Source organism: Solanum verrucosum, unplaced genomic scaffold (genome assembly GCF_900185275.1).
Source record: "Solanum verrucosum unplaced genomic scaffold, falcon-dt-bn FXZP01000018.1, whole genome shotgun sequence".
Taxonomy (NCBI): domain Eukaryota; kingdom Viridiplantae; phylum Streptophyta; class Magnoliopsida; order Solanales; family Solanaceae; genus Solanum; species Solanum verrucosum.
Window position 1 is genome coordinate 174,874 of NW_026020225.1, and position 9,042 is coordinate 183,915.

Genomic DNA, 9,042 nt, shown 5'->3' on the forward strand with positions numbered 1-9,042 from the left:
CTTTAGTGTCGATGCCTTGTGTGATGAGCTTACTGTGAACCTTGCATGATAACACCTAGAATTTGCCCCATTGGTCCGGTCAACTTAGTAAGGCTATCTCTTGATATGATCTTAGGCAACTTTGAAGAGTGTGAGTCAGTTTGACATATACCTCTTTTGTGGCCTACCTTGTGAGTGTGTGAACCTCTCTTGAACACCCCTTGAATCTTACCTTTCTTTGGAAGAAACTTGATGACAACGACATTTCTTGATTGAATATCCAAAAGCCTAAGTTGGGGGTGTGGTAACAAGAAAAATGAAAGTCTAGAAGTGCAAAGAAAGTCTCATTTAACCCATGGTGTTGAGAAAAATGGAACCCCTCCATACAAAAAAAAGAGAAAAAGAGAAGAAAAGAATGAAAAAGAAATGTTGTGGAATAAAGTACAAAAGAGATGGGGTTCCCAAACAATCCATGGGAAGTGTATAATAAGATGACTTATGAGCACTAAAGAAAATGATGAAGGAAGAGGAAAGGAAGTGTTGTGAGCACCACATTTCAGGATGAAAGTCACTGAGCCTAAATGACCATACCTGGGCACTCAGCCCCATTACAAGCCTTGTAAAGACCTTTTTGATCTTAAGTGAGCTGAAACAAATGTCGATTGAAAAATACGGGCAAACCTATGGGTGAAAGCATGCATAGTGTTCTTCGTTTTTAGTGTGAGCATTGCATTTGATTCCGAAGCTTTATATCATTAAACCATTGTGTATGAGTATGGAATCATCATTTGTGTGAGGGCATTCGAATACTTTTGTTGAGCTTGAACTTGCATTTGAAGCAAGTATTGCGAGCGTGAGAATCTTTGGAAATGGTGTGTCACAACTTGAATCTTTGGGTACACAGTTGATCCTTGCATGAGTAAATTGAGTCTTGTTGTATACATTCATGATCGTGTAGCACTGTTTGAGACATCCTTTTTGAATTGCTGAACTTGAGTTTTGCTTAAGGACAAGCAAAAGTTTAAGTTAGGGGTGTTGATGAGTCCACAAATTGGACTCATTTAGGGCAATATTTTGATAGAATTAGTGTCTTCAAATGCATATTTTGTCTCAATATCTGATGAAAACCCTTAAGTTTCAGGTATTTAGAGTTTAAGGCAAAGTATGGACACTACTTGGCAAGAAGGAACAAAGTGGCTGAAAAGAACGACGAAATGAAGGCTTGAGGATCGTCGAGCCCAGTCGGGAAGTCACCGATCGGCCTAGAGTTCGCCTTTTGTTCCAGCGTGCTGAGCCCTGAAGGGAAAGATCAAGTTGACGATGAAATGGAGCAGTCGACATATTGCCGAGTAGTTCCGCGAAGCAGTACCATATCGCCCAATGACTCAAAGCGCGAAGAGGATTAAGGCAAAAGCAAGAAGGTGATTAAATCGACCAAAAGGTCGATCACCGAGTTTATCAGCGATCCCAACTAACTGCGCCAAGTGATCTGCTGCAGTACAAATTTTCAAACACTATAAATTCTTGTTGAAATTGTTAGCTTAGTATCAATCAAGAAATCAAGTCATAGACAATTTTTATTTCAGACTTAGAATATTTTCAATTCCAAGTTGTAGAGGGTTTTGGAGAGTTTGTTCTAAAACCTTGAAGATTCAAAGGGTTTCACTTCAAGAAATTAGACGAGGGTCTCAAAGATTCTTCACTCTTGATGTGTTTTAACACATAATTCTTCATACCCAGTGGATGGAAACTGATATTGGTATAATTTTTTATCTTTTTTACATGTCTAGCTTAAACCCCAATTGTTGAGGTGTGATTTTGTGAATATGGGTTAGATTATCTGTTTGGTCTTGCTTGTTCATGGTTTATTTGTTGTTTAAATGTGATTTTCTTTAGTTGTTGTGTATGACCTTAATGGAATTGTAGTTGCAAATACGATTTCATCTTAGTGTTTTTGGCTTGCTCGAGAGAGAGGTCATAAAACTAAGACTACTAAATTGATAGCCAATGATATTGGGTCGACATGGGTTCAGCTCGAGAGAGTGAATCCTAGTCCTTCTCCCACACATTCAGCTCGAGAGAGTGAATGGGCTAAGGCGGAGGTTTTGCTTAATGCGGTAACTCGATATTCGAGAGAAATCGAGTTGATTCGGGGTAAGTTGCTCGAGAGAGAATTTACCCCCACTATAGTCTAGCCTAGTTACAAATACTCAACAAATTTACTATCAAAAGCATGTACCCGATAGTCTAGTGTATCCCGTATTCCTATCACATCCCAAGAATCCCGTCTCCATATCTCATTTTTTTAAATTTTTACTATTTTTACTATTAGCATAATACAAACCCACATTGATAATTGACGCTTGCGTCACCCCTTAGATTTAGTATGTTTTTAATCGTTAATATCTATAGCTATGACTAATTAGAACTAGATTTTTATTTTTCTATTAATTCTCAAAATGACTCCCTGGGGGAATGATCCTAACCCTTGGTTGGGTTATATCACTACACGCGATCGTATGGCACTTGAACCAAAATAGTGTCAGTTGATTACGTCTTCAAAGATCAAGTCTTCCGCTGAGTAAGTAAGCCAGGCCAAGGGTTCGGTTGGGGCCAACAATGGTTCTCAAGTGTAAGCCACATCCGGGGTGTAGGCTCGGGGTGTGACATTCGAAAACTATAATGACCCTCGTGTTCATTTTTGTGTGCTTTTATTATTTGTCCCCTTCTTGTAGCTTATGTATAGCTTTTGTATGGTGCTGAGTTGGGTGACATTTTCCCGAGGAGGTCAGGTGAGTTTTGAGTAGTTTTTGCCATTGTGGAGGCTTTTTGTTTAAAATAGCTGACTTTAGTCAACATCTGGATATTTTGAGGTCGGGTTGAAATTATGCCAATTTCATCAGCTCTGAAGGGTAATTTTTGTCTAGTTTGATGAATGGTTCAGGTGTCGAGGCTTTCATTTGAAATTTGTGTAATTAAGTGTTTTACTTTTGAATTTTACCCAACGTTTGACCTTTGTAAACTTTCTTGGTAAACACACTTGAATAAATTTATATCAGTGTGGTTAGCTCTGAAATGTCGAATTTCACCTAGAACGACCTTTAGTTTAGTTTTTGATGTGATCGTGATAAGCTCGTGGCGCTTTGTGTTTTATTTGGCGTTTCTTTATAAGTGTAGTCTTTGGTCAAAATTTTGACCAAATGACCTCTGTTGGTTGTTTCATCGACTTTTTTGTGTTTGGAATGTTGTTTCCAACTTGGTAGCATAGTTTGTTTGCATTGATGGGATTTCGAATGAATTCCAAGCCCCAGGCGGAGGACTTTGGCTTCCTTGGGGAAATGCTAATGTAGTGTTACTGGTGTTGCATTCATGGAGACCAAGTGCATGGGGCTCTGCTATCGTGTGGGTCTCGCCACATTCACGAAGGGTTGCCCTCTTCACGTTCACTATACCTTGGTTGCATTCACGAAGGGTTGACTGGCCTAGCCTCTGTATTCGCAAGCCTTGTGCTGGTTTATGGAGGGTCAGCTCGGCTGACCTACATGATCGCATGTGGTCTCCACGTTCGCAAAGGCTTAACTGGAAGTTGGTGTTTTAAAAGACCTATTTTTCAGCTTGCATGTATCACTTCTAACTTGGTGTATGGGCGATTTTCAGAGATTGTCTTGAAGGATTTGAGTGTTTCTTGGTGTAATTGATCGGGGAGTTACATGGGCACAATTCGGGAGTGATAAATCTTCCTTTTTTCTTGTTTATCTTTGCAAATTCGTCCTTAGTTTTCCATCGTTGATTCCTTTTGAGCTAAATTAATGGGCGTACTATTTTGGCTTGATGGTAGCTCAGATTGTGCCAATTTTTGGGGTACAACTTCCTTGAGAAATATGGGACCTCATGACATAGTAGATTTTGTTAGTCTGTGCGCCGGTCCCATAATTGCATTTTTTAGCTTTCTTTCCATTTCTAATTTCCTTTATTTATTTGAGTATTGTTTTGTTTGTTTTTGTGTTCCCGTGACATTATTGATAGCTTTACATAACTCTAAGACCCTTTGAAAGGAAAAGCACTTGAGCTTTAGTTCATGTGCGTTTCGCCCTCGAAGTAGGTTACAGTTTCTCTTTCCTTAGACTTGGCTCATTTAGATTAGTTGTATTTTGAGTAATATTGTATGTTTAGGTTGGAATTTAGGATTAGTTTAGGCTTTTTTATCGTTAGTTGACTTATGGACATTATTGGGTTGCTTAGTGTAGTTTTAGCCAGAAAACCTTAGTTTAGGTAGATCCTTATGGTTGAAATCTTGGCTTATTTTTCTTGTTGATTTTACTTTTTGAGAATTCAAAGTTGGGAAACAGTTTTTTGGGTCTTCTTGAAGTCCATCATATGATCTTTGCTACTATATTTTAAAATTTACATGAAACAAGACTATCCAGTATCCCTTTTGCATAGTTTTAAGTTTAACGGGATTTTTTTACTAGTGAGTTGAGGCTGGGGTTTGGAGGTTTTTTTCGTCTCATTTTTTTTTTGATATCCTTTTTGGTTAAGTAAATGAAATTTATTTTGATTTTGATTAAACAAAGAGAGGAACAATGTAGAAGGAGAATGATATACTAGGTTCATGGTTTATATAATTGTAATTTCCTTTGTAAGTTAACATATAAGTAAAGAATGACTAATTTGTCACTTTATATCGTAATAATAGGATATTTAGGAAATTTACCTGAAGAGTATGCGACAATTTATTGAGTTATTGACAAAGATGCTTTCACTAGACATTGAAAATGCATCAATCGTTTTAAAATTAGAATCAATTACTGGTAGTTACGTAAGTACCCAAGGTAAAGGACTTTTGGATTCACTCATGAAAGATCTTAATTGGTGCATGTTTTAGCGTGTCTTCAAGATTGGCTACGAAGTGAATAATTAAAACAACTTGTTAGTGTTGAAGAAAATCAAGATAATCTCGAGTGAATTGAAAAAGGTATGAGTACTTTTATTATATTTATTGTATATTATTGTTGCAAATGATTTATATTTGTTGTATATTGTTGTTCTCTTCAGATTAGCTAGCCCGGGAAAAGATCCTAACAAACTTGATGTGTAGTACAATTGCACCTAGAAGGTGACTTTTAAAATGTTTGTTTGTTTTTTAAATTAGACTATTGGAAACCCGAGAAGCTCTTTGGTTCATGCAAAAAGTCTATTGAAGAAATGTAGGTTTAATGGCCACAAATTGACGCAAATGTCAAAAGGAAATGCTGAACATTTCTAATCTTTTAGAGTTACCATGGTTTGGATTATCAACAGGAAATAACAATGGAATGACTCTAACTTATATAACACATGAATTAATAGAGGCAAATGCATAAAATGGGTAAGCTAGATAAATCTCAGATTGAGAAGGATGGGAAACACACTTGGATAGATCATATTGTTCTTGCTGACAAATTTTGAAATAAACCTTTATAAAGGTAGTTAATAAATACAAACCAAAGAAGTAATTGACAAAAGTTTATAAGGTGACTTAAATTTAAAATTGTTAGTGAATTGATATAATTCAACATTCTGAGAAATGATTAAAATGTAATCTTGAAGCTAAGTGGAAGAAGTCGCAACATCCTTTTATTTGTTTCGTTATTATTTCATCTTCCTTTTCTATTACGAACAACATTCTCTTTGCTTGTTTTGATATTCGAGTCTTTTTCTTACCGAAAGATTCATATTTGAATCTTCTTTAGTTGACAGATTCCAATTAAATTCAGCTTCAACTAGTGAGAGCTTGTTAATACACTGTAGAGCGGAAGGAAACATGACGAGATAATCAAAATAAGATTAACAATTTATTTTATTTGTAAAATATATTCTAACCAAAAGTAAAAAAGGGAAGCAAACTATTATCAAACGATACTAGAAATTTATTGAAAATATATGATATTATAAAGTAGGATAGACATATGGTTATATGAATTTCCTTATAGAGGCCATCGATGGAACAAAATTTTATACTTCTCGCTATTTCTTGCATGATACGATAATTTCCATCATTTTCATATTTTATCAAAAGGTTTGAACCATAATTAACAATATCTTTATTTAAAATTGTATTTTTATTATTCGAAAGACTATCTTCACATATATCATGCAATCTCAACCAAGTTACATGTGAACATAGTCTTACAGATAATTCTGATCATAGTTTAAATAACAATATTGTCAATTATGGCTCAAACTTTTTTACAACATATGAAACTGATGGAAATTATCGTATCATGTAAGGAATATCGAGAAGAATAAAATTTTGTTCCATCAAAACCTCTATAGGACAATTCATATAAACACTATGTATATCTTACTTTAGAACATCAGATATTTTCAACAAGGTTCTAGTATTGTTCAACTATAGTTTGCTTCTTCTTCACTTTTGGTTATTTGATATTTGAAAAGTAAAATAAATTTTTAAACTTATTCTTATAATCTCATCATGTTTTCTTGCATTCCAAAGTGTATGTACTAACAGGCTCTCACTAGTTGAATTTGATTGAAATCCTTCAACTAAAAGAGATCTAAATATGAATCATTCAGCAAAAGAACACTCAAGTATCAAAAAAATAAGAAGAATGTTGGTTGTGAGAAAAAAAAGGAGAGATAAAAATATGACAACAAAGAAAAGGATGTTGACTTCTTTCACCTAGCTTTAAGATTGCATTTTAATCATTTATCTGAATGTTAAATTGTATCAAGTCATTAATAATTTTAAATTTAAGTCATCATATAAAATTTATCAATTACTTCTTTGCTCCGCCTTTATTAATTACATTTTATAAAGGTTTATTTCAAAATTCATCAATTGTAATGACCCTTGAAGTCATTTTTGTATGCTTTTACTATTTTCCCCTTCTCGTAGCTTCCTTATAGCTTTTTTATGATGTTGGGTTGGGTGACATATTTCCCAAGGTAGTCGGGTGAGCATTGAGTGATTTTTGCCATTTGGGAGGCTTAAGGTTCGCAAGAGTTGACTTCAGTCAACATCTAGATATTTTGATGTCCAATGGAAATTTTGTTAGTTCCATCTGATGTAGAAGGGTCTTTTTGGTCTAGTGTGATGATTGGTACAGGTGTCGAGGCTTTTGTTTGGAGTTTATGTAATTAGTTGTTTTATCTTTTGAGGTTTGCCCAAAGTTTGACCTTGGTAAACTTTCTTTATAAACACGCTTCGAATGGAATTATGTCAGTGTGGTTAGCTCTGAAATGCCTAGTTTGGTGTAGAATGACTTTTAGTTTGATTCCCAAGGTAATCGTGATGACCTTGTGGCGTTTAACGTTTTGTTTGACATTTCTTTATAAGTGCAAACTTTAGTCAACATTTTGACCAAATCACCTATGTTGGTTGTTTCATCAATTTTTCTAAGTACGTAATGTTGTTTCCAACTAGGTAGCATAGCTCATATGCGTTGATGGGATTCTGAACGAATTCTGAACCCCAAATGGAGGATTTTGGCTTCCTTGTGGAACTATTGATGTAGAAGTGCTGCTGGTGAAGTGTTGAAGGTGCCGCATTCATGGTGACCAAGTGCCAGGGCCTCCGCGTTCACGTGGCTCTCACCGCGTTTGCAAAGTGTCGTCCCTTTCACGGGCCTATCACAGCCCGAGCCTACACCCCGGACGTGGCCGACACTTGAGAACCATTGTTGGTCCCTAAGAGAACTCTCATTCCTACTAACTACAAGCGGAAGACTAACTCAAGCATACACAAGCATCAAAACCAAAGAATTATTTAAAAATAACTTATTAAATCGTAAAATTTATCTGAAAATACTGAGTATTAAAAATAAAATTTTAAATAAAATATTTGAAACTGAATACTGTAAGACTGAGACTGTCTATCTATAAAGCCACTAATGTATAAAGATAGGCGTCGGGAAAAGACCCACGACACCTCAAAGTGTTACTACTAACAAATCATAAAATTATAGCCCATTGAAAGTAAGGAGGCCTCTCCAAAAGCTGACGAGCGTATGATGTGATCTCAATGAAACTCTTGTTGATGATCCTAAGTACTTGAATTTGCACCATGAAATGATGCAGGTCAAATGACATCAATACATTGAATGTAGAAGTATGTAATAGGGTTGAATAACACAATTAACATTTAAGCTCTTACGGTAGGAATGCAATAATAGTAAATAAAGAAACAAAGTGGATTTACAAGAGTTGGAAACTGACAAATTCAAAGAAACGCAACAAAAACAACATAGGAAAGGATCATTGACCAACAAAAGAAGAATATATTGATGGTACTTAAGAAAGGATTATAAGGCTACTCTCTGGAATAGCTTTAAAGGCTTTAGCTTTTTTTATCAACACTGGCAGGTCACTTAGGACTAGTCAATTTATGATCGAGAAGAGTAGACATATTGTCTGTGTCTTAAAAAAATACTCATGAGAGCAATGGTCATATTTTACTTTTGTACCTTCGAAAGTAACAATTTTTGTAAAATTATCCCACACAACATATCATTTTTCCCTTTTTAGCAATAGCTTACACAGTTGTTTAAGATTCACTTTCTATATGTGAGTCCTCACTTTCACCCATCACCTTATCAGTTTGTTTGTCTTCAGCCATGCTATGAGTTTGATTTTCAGTAAATGTGATTAAAAAAATCAATATACAAAATTATCAAAATCAAAACAAAGCCAAACAAAATGAAAATTAACAACATAATTCAACAAGAATTAAAAAGAGAGCAAATTATCTCAAGAAAATAGCGACCCATCAAAAATTAAGCGAACAAAATCTTGAATTATGAAGTTTGAAATAAATATTTGAGTAAATACTTGGATACTAAAATAGAGTCAGGACTTAGAAAACACATGCCTTGCACAATCGACAAAAAAAAGACTAAACTAAAATAATTAGGCTAAAATAACACATGTAGTACACTACACTTACATATCTAAAATGCATACACATCATTATTCAAATAGATAAACCAAAAACTAAGTTAAAAATAAGAAGAAAGAGACAAAAAAAAACATTAAAAAGGGAGGTAAAGAGATAAATGAAAAGAG